This window comes from Engystomops pustulosus, chromosome 5, assembly GCF_040894005.1.
Source record: "Engystomops pustulosus chromosome 5, aEngPut4.maternal, whole genome shotgun sequence".
NCBI lineage: Eukaryota > Metazoa > Chordata > Amphibia > Anura > Leptodactylidae > Engystomops > Engystomops pustulosus.
In genome coordinates, this window is record NC_092415.1 from 196,294,287 (window position 1) to 196,311,029 (window position 16,743).

Here is a 16,743-nt window from a genome sequence, read left to right on the forward strand (position 1 = left end):
CATGCACCTAAATTTTTTTTTTTGCCGTGAAACAGCTCATGGTTCTCATAGACTTCTGTCGTCCTCGGGCACGTTGCGGTAAGGGCCGGTTGCCGGTTGGCCGCGCCTCAAGATATAGCTCCGATCCAATTGCCCGGATTGTGGTGCATACTTTCTTTCTAGTGGTGCGTCCTGGAGTCCCTTGGGTCCTGTTAAGTTTTAGTTACAATGTAAAAAAATATGTATTTTAAGATTTTTAAAATTTCAGTTCAGGCATGTGACAATCCATGGATTACTTTGCATTTTGGTTGTCCCAAGGCAGTCACTTTCTCAGGCCTTTGAAAATAGACATCCCGGATAATGCAACCGTATGACTGTACCACATGGGGAGGGGACACAAATACTCCGGGTACTGCTGTTGATTAGATACAATCTTGTCACACAGTAAAAGTCTAGAAGACATTGGGGCCTCTTCGGTTGTATCCTTGGCTGTCTTGTTGAACTAGATTTTTTAGAAGTATAGAGACAGTCCTCCCAGCAGGAAAAGACTGTACATAGTTGCCCCTGTGATGCTGTGCTGACACATCAAGGGATTGATAACAGAGTAGAATAAGAGTAGAGTTGAAATTAAAATTTTGCTTAGGTGCTTCTTTGACCCCCACAACTTCAGCTTTTAACCTGTCGATAATGCATCATGTTAACTCTGTGTGTACTGTATATGTCATTGTTTTCTAGTTTATCCTTATTATTTGCAGATTCTGTACAAAGGTTCGGCTTTATGGCTTTTTTTTTTTCAATTCACGTAGATGACCTTGTTATTACACGTTGTTTTTCTGGCCTCATTTACATGTTCTTGTTCTGTATGTGTAGATTATTGTTTTTGTCTTTTACCATTGACTTAGCAGCGTAATATTTCCTTCTTGAACCTATACTTTTATAATTTGCCCCCGTGATGCAGATTTCTCGCTGTTTGAGTAATTTTCAACTATTTTCTCATCACTTTCCAGACAACCTAGAAAGTTTTCGGCAGCAGAATGAACTTTTTCCAGCCAAATGTGATACGTTGTGTTAGATGTTTATTTATTTTAGGCAATTATGCAGATTTAATGATTTCCCGCTGATCACAAAACCTCTGATTTCTATTGTTCCTCTGCAGTTCTACTGGTCACTTACACAACAGAAATACAATATAATAGTGTTCCCTGGGAGAAATGTGATGAATTGGAAAGCAATCACCAGCAGAAAGGCTGTATTTATGCCCATGCCTGTCTGCCTCCATTGTGCGCCAGCTCTGATCCACAGCATCGGAGAAGTGATTAGCAAAGGTGCCGGCGATACGGAGCTGAAGTGTGACACTTGCCTTGCAGAATTCTTTAATGATTCTGGACAAATAATATATTATTCTTAGGTTTTATGCATTACAATTGTAATGCAGTGAAGGAATGGCTAAGATGGACTGGAAGGACAGAGACTAAATCCCTTTTTCCAGCTTTCCCTACCTAATTGGCCAGTTTACCCTAAGTCGTAGGAGACAACTGGTCAAAGTTCCCTTCCTGCACCAAAGTTCATAATATTATAGTATATAAGGCTGGAAAAAGACGCAAGTCCATCAAGTCCAACCTTTAACAATTAAATAAATGTTTTTTCCCTATAATCCGTGATATTTTTGCTCTCCAGGAAGTCATCCAGGCCTCTCTTGGAAGTTCCAGCCAGGAAGGAAGGGAGGTGCTGGATTATAAAGGCTGAGCCGGATTAGCCAATCTGGAGGACGCTGGCCCTTTAAATCCTGAGAAGTCCGCGTGCACCCTAGTAGCGGGGGCGTTTGGCCTGCAGGGATGGAGGCGTGTGGCCCACACGCCGGGATCTGGAGAACAGCCTTTATTGTAGTGGTGGCCCACTATTGTATTTTGGCGGCCCACCTTTCATCATTCCCCAGTAAATAGACCAGCCTTCAAATGAGGTTGTTTTCTACTATCTCTCTGTGATCCAGTATGATTTTAGACCCCAAGCCCAACGTAGAATTAATATCATACCCCACACAAAGCTCCTAAATACATCCAGAACCAATTACTTAAAAGATTCCTGGAAAGTCCAACATTGTGACGGTCTCAGCTTCTGCGACACTACCCGATGGTCTGTGGCCAATCAGTGAACTCATTGGCGCCATGGACGTCACTTATCCTACATCACTGGTTGATGCTGATTAGCCAAAGCAGGTTCCATGACCCGTGAGTCTTCTGGCCCATCCATCCATGATGAAGAAACTATTTCCACTACAACACTGGAGCTGAAAGCTAGGGCAGCGTAAGGAACTTTTTTCCCACTTGTCCCACCCTACAGATATTTATGTTTGTGGGAAAAGTCATTTTATTCAAACCCTCAGACCAGACCCTCTCAATTTGTTGAAACACCTTCTGTTAATATTAAACCTTTGACTAGAACCCCTAAAATAATTTTTGAGATATCTTTTTATATTTATCCTAAGCTTCATTCCAGAAACCCTAAATTAATTCCAACCCCAGACCAATATTTTTAGACCGCATATCATTTCCATGTTTTAATTCACCCCCAAGAATACAGACCCCTTTGCCAAATCCCAGACTAGGGGGCGTGGCCTGGAAGCAGAGCCGGATGGTCGTGTGAGGAAGGAGCTCCCGTGCTAAACCCTGGAAAAAGCGCCTTACCACAGCATATCCAGCTACAAACCTACCCAGCATTGAGTGGGAAGTACATACATACCTCCTGATGGCATCTAAGAGGAGAAGAAACGGCCCCGGGCCCCGTAAGTTAACGGACTTTTACTCAGCCCCGGCAGGGGAGAAAATCCAAGATGGCGCGGCCCGCCAAAATAGCGGGACCCCGCTTCAGCCACGAGCGACACAAACTGCTTTGAAAGCAAGACAGGCGCACATGCCGCAGCGGAGATCGCTGTCCGCCCCGACCTCCCCGAACAACAGCACGGATAACTCGGAGGATGAAGATGGCTCCAGAGGAGCTAAATCGACCAGCGGGGAAGTGGAAGCCGGAGGCCCTCAGTCACCACGAGGTACGTCACAGGCTGAGACGCCATCTACAAGCCCAGCAAAACAGAGGCAGCGCAGAGAGCATGAGACATTAGGGGATGATGGAGCATTTGAGAATGATGCACTTATGCAAATACCAACATCAGACAAGGTTATGACAGAATCTACTATGAAACAAATGCTAGGTGCACTTCGGCGGTCATTCCAGATAGATATCACTTCCCTACTGAAACCAATCACAGCAGAACTAGAACAAACTGGCGCCAGAGTTAATAAGCTAGAAAATAAAATGGGAGATTTGGTCTCGTCCCACAACGAACTCATAGACGCACATTATGGGCTAGAGACAGAAGTTCAGCATATGCAAGCTAAAATTGCAGACCTTGAAGATAGGTCACGTCGGAACAACATCAAATTTCGCGGAATACCGGAATTGATATCTCAGAATGAACTCATAAAATATCTACAAAATTTGTTCCAAACATTGCTACCAAACAGCACACAGCAAGAATTGGAAATAGACAGAGCACATCGACTACCCAGACCCAAACACCTGGATGAAACCACCCCGCGCGATGTTCTGGCGCGCATACATTTCTACGCCACAAAAGACAAGCTAATGGAAGCAGCCCGAAAAAACCATCCTCTGCCAACACCATTTCAGGATGTTGCTTTGTACATAGATTTATCTGCTACCACCCTACGAGCGCGGCGCCAGCTAGCACCTATAACATCTGTGCTAAGAGCTAATCTACTGCCCTACAAATGGGGCTTCCCGGTGCGCCTGCTGGTACACAGAAACGGAAGAATCAACACCATCAGGAACCCAGAAGAGGGAAGAAAACTTCTCCAGGCATGGGGCATAAAGCTGCCAGACACATTGGGTGCACCAACGGCCCCGCCACACCGCAGAGTGGAGGAGGAATGGAAAGTTGTCCCACACAGAAAAGACCGGAGGAACCAAGGACATCCAATATCAGGGTAAACGCAAAGTGGAGAGGAGAGAGCTTCTTTCCCTCATGACCCAGTACCGTCCAAAGACAACACCGGACGGCAAATTGATGAAGAGACCATGGTCTCCATCTTTAATTTCATGAAGAAATTTACGACCCCGAAAATCGGAGCAGTCTGGACTCCGACTGTTCCATTGTCACCATTTATGTTTGTTGGACATATACAAAGTTATAGTTGTTATTATCTCACAGATCCCTGGCAAGCAACACAAGAAAATAGCAAAGGGGAAGCTAACTCAAGGAAGGTAAACAAGAGGGTAAATTGCAACATGAGAGTGTCATACAAGGGCATGGGTAGCATTACATGATGGAGTAATTATGGTAGTGAAATTTATGTCACTTAATGTTAAGGGGTTGAATACACCTTATAAGAGAAATAAGTTATGGGGAGAAGCACGTCTGCTATCCTGTGATGTTCTATTTATACAAGAAACCCATATTGTGCAAAAAGATGCCAACAGGATCGGTCATGCGTCCTTTCCCCATATTTATATGTCCCACTTTGGTAAGAAGAGTCGTGGAGTGTTGATAGCAGTTAAAAATACAGTAGCATTCCAGGAGATTGATGTTATCAAGGATAAAGGGGGGAGATACATTATATTGAACTGCCTTCTTAATAACATCCCTTATTCCCTCGTAGCAGTGTATTCCCCGAATCGCAAACAGACACATTTTTTAAGTAAAACCATACGACTTGCTAAAAAACACCAAAAAGGGGCTCTCATAATAGGAGGAGACTTAAACGCCCCTTCCGATTCAATATATGACTGCTCCTCAAAGAAAATCAAACAGAACATAAACCTAAATACAATATGGTGGAAAAATGATTTATTTGACGTATGGAGGGCCCAACATAGCTCAGAACGAGACTACACGTTTTATTCCCCAGTACACAACTCCTACTCACGAATAGATATGTTTGTGACAGACAAGGAAACACTGATTAATGCTACAGCATCGACAATAGAAACAATAAAATGGTCAGACCATGCAGCTATAACCCTCACATTGACTGAATCCAACTCACACCCCCAAACTTATTTATGGCGTTGTAGCCCTCGCTTGCTGAACAATTGCCAAAATAAACAAACCATGGAGAAAGAGCTGAAAGAATTTTTTAGCAGAAACCCCCCCGAAAATCAATCCCATTCTACTTTGTGGAATGCCCATAAAATGTTCATAAGGGGGATTGGCATAAAATTGGGACACATAGCCAAAAAGAAATTAGAAGGCCAACTAGAAGGGGTCTTAACAACACTCCAAAGAATAGAAAAACAAAACAAAAGCTCCCCCTCCTCTGACTTAGCAGAAAAACTAAAAACTACAAGGGACCAATTAAGAACCCTCTTGCTTCATTCATATGAGAGACAACTACAGAGAACAAAAGCTTGGTACTATTCCCAAGGCAATAAGGCAGGGAAAAAATTGGCAGCACAACTCAAAGCAAGACATTTAAAATCAAAAATCCCTTTCTTAAAAAACCCACAAAATGGGGAAAAGATAATACACCCGACCGATATAGCCAATAGCTTTAAAAAATATTACGAGGGATTATACAACCTGAGAGATGACCCCCTTACACATCAGCCTAGTGAAAATGAAATCCAAGGGTTTCTAAGCAAACTAAGACTGAAACAACTGTCACCCCAACAACTAGAGGGCCTCAATTCCCCGGTAACAGAAGCTGAGGTGCTAAGGGCCATCAAAACCTCACCGGCAAATAAATCACCAGGTCCTGATGGGCTAACAGGGGAGTATTATAAAACCTTTGCACATGTATTATCTGATCTTATGACCAAAACATTTTCACAAGCCATGTCCACAGGAACGTTCCCAGCAGAAAATCAGCAAGCACTAATTGTCACGCTGCCTAAACCTGGTAAAACGCCAGATACCCCCCAAAATTTCCGCCCTATTTCTCTACTTAACGTAGACACAAAGATATATGCAAAAATGCTAGTGAATTTATTACCTGATCTAATAACCACTGACCAGACCGGATTTATAAAAGGGAGACAGGGAGCGGACAATACAAGAAGGGTTATCAACCTGATACATGCTATAGAGACCCAAAAGCTATCAGCTCTATTGCTAGCATTAGACGCCGAGAAGGCGTTCGACCGCATCCACTGGGGGTACGCCTTCTCGGCTCTAGCAGCAATGGGTTTTAAAGGGAGCATATTAGAAAGTATAAAAGCCCTCTATTCAGCCCCATCGGCAAAGGTATTCGTTAATGGAACCCTCTCTAATTCCTTCCAAATCACCAATGGCACACGCCAGGGATGCCCATTGTCCCCCTTAATATTCATACTCTCCTTGGAACCACTGGCAATACAGCTGAGAGCCACTCCCGAGATAGAGGGCATAGAACAAGGGGGGGAACAGCATCTTATTTCTCTTTACGCTGATGATATCATACTCTCCATGTCTAACCCAATTTCGTCAGTGACCAAAGCTATGGATAATATTGAAGCTTTCAGCAAAATATCATACTATAAGCTAAACACAACAAAGACACAAGCACTGCCCATAGACATTCCAGAAAGCATGCTACACCAACTCCGTAAAACATACCCATTTGACTGGCAACAGAACCACATACAATACCTAGGTATACAAGTAACTAAAACCACACAACATCTTTTTAAACAAAACTATGTACCCCTCCTTTCCAAGCTTCGCATAGAAGCCATGAATATCCAAAAAGCTGAAATAGCTTGGACGGGAAGGATAGCTGCTTTTAAAATGCTGTTGTTACCTAGACTACTCTATCTTTTTCACACTTTGCCGATCCCGCTTCCTAACCGCTTTTTTGTAGAAGCACAATCCATGATGTCCCGTTGTATATGGGGAGGACACAAACCTAGAATTGCTAAAAATATAATGACAAAACATAAATACGTGGGAGGTCTAGGCCTACCTGACATCAAGGCATATTTCCAAGCATCAGTACTAGCTAGGGCAGCAAAATGGTGGAAGGGGGAAAAAGATATGCCATGGATAAGAGCAGAAATAGCTTTAACACACAATATGCCACTAAAAACTAGTCTTATGGCAAATTTATGGCAAAACTCCACAACAGTTCTAGGATCTCCACTCACTAAAGCCCTATTTACATGCTGGGGAGTTCTAAACACACAGGCATCTCATACCTCAAGCCAAGAGGAGATAGCAGAATTATTGCCTTTAGAAATCTTGGAAAAAGCACTGGGATACCGAGCGTTACATCATTGGAAAGAGAAGGGGGTGTTAAATATCGCCCAAATTTTGACAGGAGACAAAACCAAACCGTTCCCTGAGCTCCAAGAAAACTTTAAGCTTCCAAGCAGAGATGTCTTCTTATATCTCAGAGTTAAACACTTGCTAGACTCTATCGCACAAAAGAAAGTGGGGTATGACGCAAAACTAGAAAGGATCCTGTCCTCTAAAGGATCGGGTCTAAAACCATACTACCAACATATCACAGGTTGTACAGAGTTCACCAAGTCCAAACCTTATCAGAAATGGGAAGGCATTTTAAAATGCTCGATCAGTGATGAGGAATGGCTTAGGGCAATACGCATATCTCACAAAGTACTCAGATGCAGCTCCCAAGTGGAAAATTATTTTAAGGTGCTATTACACTGGTATTACACACCAGATCGCATACATAAAGCATATCCTAACTCCTCTATGCTCTGCTGGAGACAATGCGGATCTAGGGGTACATTATTCCACATTCTATGGGAGTGTCCTAGACTCCGAGAATTCTGGAGTGCAGTTTTTGAGATTGTGGAACAGACACTTGAGAAACCCTTCTCTGCCGAACCAGCGCAAACACTCCTTCATTTGGGCTTAAAACAATATACTTATGCTGGGAGGAGTTTCCTATGTAAACTGTTCACAATAGCAAGAAATGTTATCACTCGCCACTGGAAAGCGTCTACACCCCCAGATATAGCAGAATTCGTGAGAGAAATGAACATTTGCTACAGATATGAGATATGCCTTGCAAATAGCCTCCTCAGGGGACAACCTATACAACAAATATGGGCACCATGGACAACATATAAGCTATGTGATCCTATTGTGGTCTGACCAGTATATGGGGGAAATAACCCTCCTACCTTGGGTTAGAAAGTAGTATAAAGCAAATAACTTGTTAAGGTAACCCTAAAGTACAGGTTATTAAGTCTTATGTGATAGCAAGGAGGTCAGAGGTATCTGTGAGATTGTTTTTAGATCTTGTTTTTAGATCTTGTTTTTGATTTTATTTCTTGTTTTTGTCTTTAACAGTTTTAGTTGTTTTTTATATTTGCCAGCAACGCTATTAACCCCTTAAGGACGCAGCCTGTTTGCAGGTTAAGGCTCGCAACTTTTTTTTGAAATTTGACCTGCGTCTCTTTATATGGTTATAACTTTTGAACACTGTTACTTATCAAAGCGATTCTGATATTGTTTTTTCCCCACATGTTGTACTTCATTTTAGTGGTAAATTTTGGCTGATACGTTTTGCGTTTATTTACAAAAAAAAGAAAAAAATGATGAATTTTTAGAAAAATTTGCCATTTTCGAAATTCAAAACCACCGCGTTTTCAGGCAGATAGATTTAACACCTAAATAACTTGCAGAATAACATTTCCCATTTGTCTACTTTACATTTTCATAATTTTTGAAATGTTTGGATAATTTATTTTGACGTCACGCGGCCTACAAATCGAATAGCGATTTTCCGTATTTTCGGAATTGACTATTTTGGGGATAAATACTGTTTGAAATCAAATTTTACATATTTAGCAACAAAACCGCCTATATAACCAACCCATTTTCAAATCTGCACCCCTCAGGCCTCTTGCACACTAGCGTTGCGTTTCACGTCAGGGTGCAATGCGTGAAAAACTGACGTTTTTGCTGCGTTTTTGTTTCATTTTTGTTCGCGTTTTTTTGCGTTTTCGGTGCGTTTTTCACGCGCGTTTTTTTAAGTCAATGGGACTTTTTCAAAGGGACCAAGGTTCGGGAATAAAATGTTTTATTTAATTGAAAAATAATGTCTTCTGATAAGTTGCAAACATCTGCGATCTATTCTTCACTGTTCCGCGCGCGTATATTATCTCCCGACAAGTTATCAGATGTGAAGAACAGTGAAGAATAGAATAAAAACAGTGAACACAGTGAACACAGGATCATTTAAGATAAAAACACAGTGCAGAACACAGTGCAGAATAGATTACAGATGTTCGGCACATCTGCTTACTTGTCGGGAGATACGCGCGGAGCGGTGCGAACAAAATAGCATGTGAAGAACAATATATATGTGTGTAAAGAACACATTGCAGATGTTTCCATACATCTGCAATGTCTTCTTCACACATATATATTGTTCTTCACATGCTATTTTGTTCGCACCGCTCCGCGCGTATCTCCCGACAAGTAAGCAGATGTGCCGAACATCTGTAATCTATTCTGCACTGTGTTCTGCACTGTGTTTTTATCTTAAATGATCCTGTGTTCACTGTGTTCACTGTGTTCACTGTTTTTATTCTATTCTTCACTGTTCTTCATTGTGTTTTTTTAATTAAATGATCGTTCGCGAGCAGGGGAAATACTGTTATACTGGTCACCTAGCAACCCTTACGTTTAAAACGCATTGCACTCGCATTGCACTTGCAATGTTTGCGAGTGCAATGCGTTTTTGATACGTCCCCATAGACTTGAATGGGGCGTGAAAAATGCGCGTGAATCGCAAAAATAGAGCATGCTGCGATTTTGACGCGCGTGCAAACGAACGCAAGCACGCGCGTGCAAAACAACGCAAATGAAGAAAGACCCATTGAATACAATGGGACAGAGTGCAATGCAAGTTCTGCGCGTCAAATGCACGCGCAGAACTCGCGCGTGAAAAACGCCAGTGTAGAAGGGGCCTCAAACTATCAGAAACAGCATTTACAAAGATTGTTAACCCCTTGAGATCTTCATAGTAATTGAATCAAAATGGCGGTGAAATTTAGAATGGTCAAATTTTGTCGGTTATACGTTCATCTAGCCCTAAAATTTACACATTTCCAAAAGATAAAAAGAGAAAACTCACCATAAAATTTGTTCTACAATTTCTCCTGAGTGCAGCGACCCCCCACATGTGGACATTACTTGTGTTATGGGGGCACAGCAAGGCGCAGAAGGGAAGGAGCACCCTGCAGCTGCCAGGATTTTAGTTTTCTGGTTGCCCCCTTTTGAAGGCTATAACATTTTCGCTTTTCCGTTATTTGGGCCATGTGACAGCATTTTTTTTGCGGGACGAGATGCTTTTTCCAGTGTTACCATTTTGGGGTTGGTATCACCTATTGTTGAAAATTTTGGAACTTTTTTTTGAGGTCATGAGTAGAAAAGCATCAATTCTGTACTGGATTTTTTACTTTTTTTTTTTTTTGTGTTCACCGTATAGCCTAATAATCCTGTTATCTTTATTCTATGGGTCGATACGATTACGGGGATGCCAGACATGAATATTTTTTCTTATGTTTTACTAAATTTGCCAAATAAAACCCTAATGTGGGGAAAAATCTATCATTTTTGCATCGCCGGCTTCCAAGTGGCATAACATTGTTACGTTTTTGGCTACAGAGCTGGTTGATGGCTTGTTTTTTGCGGGACATGTTGTTCTTTGCATATGTTTTGTTGATCACTTTTTATTGCATTTTTAGTGGGATATAATAGGTAAAAATCATAATTTTTGGCGGGTTTTTAACGTTTTTTTTTTACGGCGTTCATCATATGGGTTCAATAGTTATTTAGTTTTATTCTACGGATTGTTACGGACGCGGTGATACTATATATGTGGGGTTTGTGTTATGATTTAGACTTTTTTGAGTGTTATATGTCTCTTTATATGTTTTGGGGCTTATGGGCATTTTTAGTGATTTATAAAGTAATTTTTTATTGAAAAACATTTTTTTTTACATTTTTTTACATGATCCACCATGGGATATGAACAAGCAATCATCTGATTGCTTGTTCTTGATAATACTCTGCAATACTAATGTATTGCAGGGTATTATCAGTGCCAGCCTATGCAGATGCATAGGCTGACACTTTGCCTTTAAGATGACGTCACAGACGCCATCTTAAAGGTAAACCCTCCAGGCTTCTCTGGGGTCCCGATCGGACCCCAGAGGTGCCAAAACAGCAATCGGCCCCCCCGAAAACGGTGCGGGGGGGCCGATTGTGATGTAAAGACCCCCAGAAGGCATGTTAAATGCCGCGGTCGCGTTGACCGCGGCATTTAACGGGTTAAACACCCGCGATCGGAGCCCACTCCGACCGCGGGTGTTAGCCGGGGATGTCAGCGGTAGATTACCGTTGAAATCCCGCGGCTAACGATGCCGGTTCGGCTGCTATACAGCGCTGAACCGGCATCGTCTCTGCGCAGTAGCTGTACTGCGCTGAGCGCTATTCGCGGGACTCAGCGCAGTACAGCTACGGCGCAGAGCGCTAAGGGGTTAAGCTGTACTAGTTGTTCGGCCTCAGACAGAATATACAACAAATGGTAACTGTATGTGACCAAAGGTGGGAGGAAGATAAATGACTAGGATGGACGAAGCAATGCACTAGAAGGTGTTATTTGTATAGCTTAAGAATTCTCAATGTCTGTACTCGGATCTTGTCCTTCTTTCATTGTAGCGTTTGCAACGCAAATCTGAAGGTGAACTGTTTTGCATGTATTGTTATACCTTTGAACAAAATCCAATAAAAATTATTGAAACAAAAAAAATCCCAGACTAGTATATACTGTATACATCATATCTTGTGTTCAGCTTGCGGCACCACTTCCTTGGGTTTCCGACAGACTCTTTCATCTTGATCTACTGACGTTGAGCAACACGAGGACCAAATTTACTGGTGTCCCGAGGCAGGAGTGGGTAAGCGGACTCTACAGACACCAACTTTTTTAGCTTTTTTGATTTTGCTATACGTGTGCTCTTTATCTCACCTTCCCATAAGGCCAATCAGCAAATACTGGATTTTACTAGAGCCTAACAATAAGGTGAATCATTTTAGGTGGTAAATAATGACATGTCCCGTTCTCGTACATCTGTATATTTAGTATCACTTACTCATGGTGTATAGCCTAGACATCTTCTGGAGGTTAAGTGTCTCTCTTCTGAGCCTTCTTGATCTCACAGAGCAGCGCAATCCTCTTCTGTCTGCAATCACCGCTCAGCTCAACAATATTCTTTATCAATCTTTAAGTATTTGCTTCAGAAAATTGTACGGCACCGAGATGAATGAGGCCGGGGCGACGTATGGCGGCTCTGTCTCCGCCAGTCATGTTTATAATGGGTAAAGACAAGAGATATGTCGGAATAACAATGTAACTTGTGCAGACATTGGAGGAGAGCTCTCGCTGGAAGATCAATAATGAGCGCTGGTCCTCATTCACCGGGGAGGATATAAATAATTCCTTACCTGGAGAAGATACATTCCTGTTCTGCTGGTATCTTCAGGGGATCATCACCCCATAACTTTATTTTATTATTGGGGGATTTAAGGGTGGATAATCATTGCTCTAGTTTCATATTTGGTTGAAGAATCCATGATGTAATGGGGTTAAGGAGAGGACTAGTTTATTTACGTCCTTATCCATATGATGTATTCTGCGTATTCTCACATCTTGTATTCTCCATGAAGAGCTCAACTCTAATTTTATAACTTGAAGAACATATCCAGTAGAAATGGAAATTTCCAGTTCTGGACTCTTATATATTCGGAAATCTTTTATACATTGCACTTACTTTTTTGCAATGCATCCTTTCCTCTGCTTTGGAAGAAAGACTACTTTCCACTTTGCTATGAATCCCATGATGCTTCAGCACAACATCACATTGAAACAGAACCATCGCTGTTAACTTTATGGGCAGCATGGTGGCTTAGTGGTTAGCATTACAGCCTTGCAGCGCTGGGGTCCTGGGTTCAAGTCCCAGGGTCAACAACTGCAAAGAATTTGTATGTTCTCTTCGTGTTTGCGTGGGTTTCCTCCGGGTCCTCCGGTTTCCTCCCACACTCCAAAACATACTGGTAGGTTGATTAGATTGTGAGCCCCATGGGGACAGGAACCGATTTGGCAAACTCTATATAAATAAAGGAATTATTATAACTGGGGGTTCACTCTGAGTATCCTTTTATCTTAATGATACTCATTTTCCTTTCTCATCATTTGGAATTGTGATTTTTCCACCTTTGTAAACAAATTTTATGTTATACTAAGACACATAAGACAAAAAATGAAGAATGTTTGTAACTAAAATTCATTACACAGCTTGTACTATCTTCACTCTACAATTACTATACAAACCGAGGTTTCTCCATGGCTACAGACTACAAACAAACCATGTGTAGTCTGTAGTCATGTAACAGTTGTACCCACTTCTATTTGTCCCGTCTTCCTTCAAACCTTTGAAATGTACAATATTACATCACATATGCATCACATATCATCACATAACAGGGGACAAATAGACTACAGAAAGACTGCAGGACCAGACAACACAAGATTTGATGTAGTCTGTTACCATGGAGACACATAGATTATTGTATGAATCTATATGCAAAGGTAATACTGCTATACTGCTTCCTACAGTATATCTAGTGTATTGCACTATACATTGTAGAAATAAAAGCCTTAAATATATCTACAACTCCCCTTCCAGGGACATGAAACCACTTTCCGCTCATAGGAATAAGACAATGTTATTATGAAGACTGCGCAGTAATAATATAGCAGAATCCATAGCATAATGCGCTAGGCTCACTTGATATGGTATTTACAATGCTCATATATAAAGAAGACAAATAAAGTTTCATAGATTTGTTTTTATATCTACAAACAGTGATAAATGTAACTTTACGACAAAGATGTTCAATAAAATCCTTTTACAGCCGCCATATTACAGCTTTACCGTACCCATGTCCGTGGTCTTCTAGGATGTTCAGAATCAGGTTTAATTCACATTATATATTGTTAGGGATGTAAGCATTTCTTTGCATATTTTATTTTACATAACTGGCCAAAATTGATCAATTTAACACATTTACACACACAGTACTCATCTATAGCATGGGGGATCATCAATCTAAGGCTTCTGCATGACATACGCTCTTCAGTAATACATTGGGGCTCATTTACGTACCCGGTTCTGTCGCGATCCGGGCGGTCCGACAAAGATGAAGTCCGGCGCGATTCACCAACATCGTGTGCCTGAGATCCTGCATGTGTGGCTTCCCCGCTGAGGTCTGCCGGAGTTCACCTTCTTCTACCCGGTGCATGTGAGTACCCGCCCCCCTGATTTGTGTCGCGTGAAACAACGATGCTCCAAAATCTGATCGCGTGCGCCAAAAACCCTTGTTAAAAGCAGCACAAAACGGGAATGATCAGGAAACCCGACAAAAATGCAGTCCACGGACCGTTAGTAAATGAGCCCCATTGAGGCTCATTGACTAAGGGTGAAGCTGCACACTTTTGGCGGACTGTGCACCTTTTTCGGGGCTAAAGCGGCTTGCACAGGTATTTAATAAGCGGGTGCAGTGGGATTGTGGTGACGCAACCCTTTTTGTGGCGCAGCTGGCCAGTTTCGATGTGAGACAAATTAGGGGGCGTATCGTCGGATGGTCCAACTGATTCGGACCGAGCGCAGTATGTAACGTGGACCTGAGCCGGGAAGTGACAGATTTGTGATTTCTGGCACACGTTCTTACTTTCACTTTCAATGAACTCCGGTGACCCTGTAAGTAAATGTGCCCCTATATGCAGTTAACATTTAAGGGGTCTATGAGGTATCTCTTCACCAATCTAGGAGACCAATCCTGTTGAAGTGACCCAGGGTAGGATCCCTACTAATTATGCTGGGTAACCCTATTGGTGTAAGGGTATACGGCCTGATCACCCCTCTTTTCCATTTCATAACAGCAAGTGACCTATGTCTTCTAGCAATGATCCACTAGGTCAGTGAATCTTTTAGAGGCCGAGTGCCCAAACTGCAACCCAAAGCTCTGCTTACTTATCGTGAGGTGCCAACCAAAAATTAGAGCAGTAACTTATTGCTCCCTGTTCTTCAACAATCATATTGGCCTCCTGAGGACAGCAGCACAGTAGAAAGATGGAAAAATTTCATCATTTTAGCTTCTTTCCAGTGTCCCTCTGTACACAGAGAATCGTGGGGCCAGCAGGAGGTCCTCCAAAAATAATTTGGTCTAATTCTCCCTCTTCCTACAGACCCAAGTAGCGAAGTCAGTATCAAATATGACTGAAAGCCGCATCTTTTAAGTTGCTTGGAACTGCAGGAAGATTCTCTGAGTCTTGTCTGGTGAGCTGGGGCGATGGCCCGGGTGCCCACAGAAAGGGCTCTGAGTGCCGCCTCTGGCACCCGTGCCATAGGTTCGCCACCACTGCACTAGGTGGTTGAGCAAGGTGGGATTCTACCAGTACTGATGACCATTGGTGGTATTATACTATCTATTAATTTGTTTACTGTGTAATAAAGTATTCGTGTCACTTGGTAGCAGGAGGGCTTTTCCTTTTGGCTGTTTATCCAGAAACTTCTAATTGGAAGCAAGAGGTTCCTCCGTGGGTCTAGTTTGGAGTTCGATGGAGTTGTTGAGGGGTGTAGTAGGGGTAGTGGACTAGTGGTGTCTGAGAGTCATGACTGAGATTCAGCCCGTATCTGGAGGACAACCTATGGACTATCACTGCAGAGCTGCATCTGATTTTTACAGCCCCATATTCAGGGGAGAACCTCAGGAGCTACAGCTTCAAGGTGAGGAATGTTCTGCACCTACAAACAGCCCTTCCTCAGACCTGCTACCAGACTCTGCACCAGATTCAAAGAACTGTGAATATGAACCAATGGTTTTCATGACCTTGTGTGGGCCTCCCCTGTACCTGGACTGTTATTAACTGATAGTGCCCCCTTCATGCCCCTTTTTTGGACATTTGCACAAATTGAATGGGTGACAGACCAGTTTAGGCAATAACTCCCAAAATCAGAAACACTCCGATCATGGGTGTTTAACCCCTTAGACACAACATTGACAGCGCTGTCTAAGCGGGTGCAGACGAAGGAAAGTCCATCCACATGACAGAGGCAGGAAGAGGGCAGGGGGAAGGAGCAGAATGAGTCATAACTCTACTGCTGCAGCTCCTCCTATTCCTTAGAGTTTGCAGACAGCACTAAATAAAGTAGCAGTGATGCTGTATCACTTGATGAACATTTTGGATATTATTAAGGCATTTACGGCACATGGGCTACTTATGTAAAAGAGTTTAATGTTTACTGTTTATATTGATAAGGTGTATGGAGGGTGTCAGTTATGAGGAAAGAATAAAACAACTAGATTTATTTAGTCTTGAAAAGAGACGAGTACGAGGGGACATGATTAATTTATATAAATATATGAATGGTCCATACAAAAATATGGTGGAAAGTTGTTTCAGATTAAATCAAATCAAAAGACGAGGGGGCACTGTCTCTGTCTGGAGAAAACAAGGTTTAATCACCGGGGACAACAGGGTTTTTTACTATGAGAACTGTCAATCTGTGGAATAGCCGAGCTCAGGCGCTGGTCACAGCAGGGACAGCAGAGAGCTTCAAGAAGGGTCTAGATGCCTTTTTACACCTAAATAACATTGATGGTTATGTTACATAGAATTGTTTCCCCTAAATCCCTTCCTCATCCAATCCCTTCCCTTCCTTGGTTGA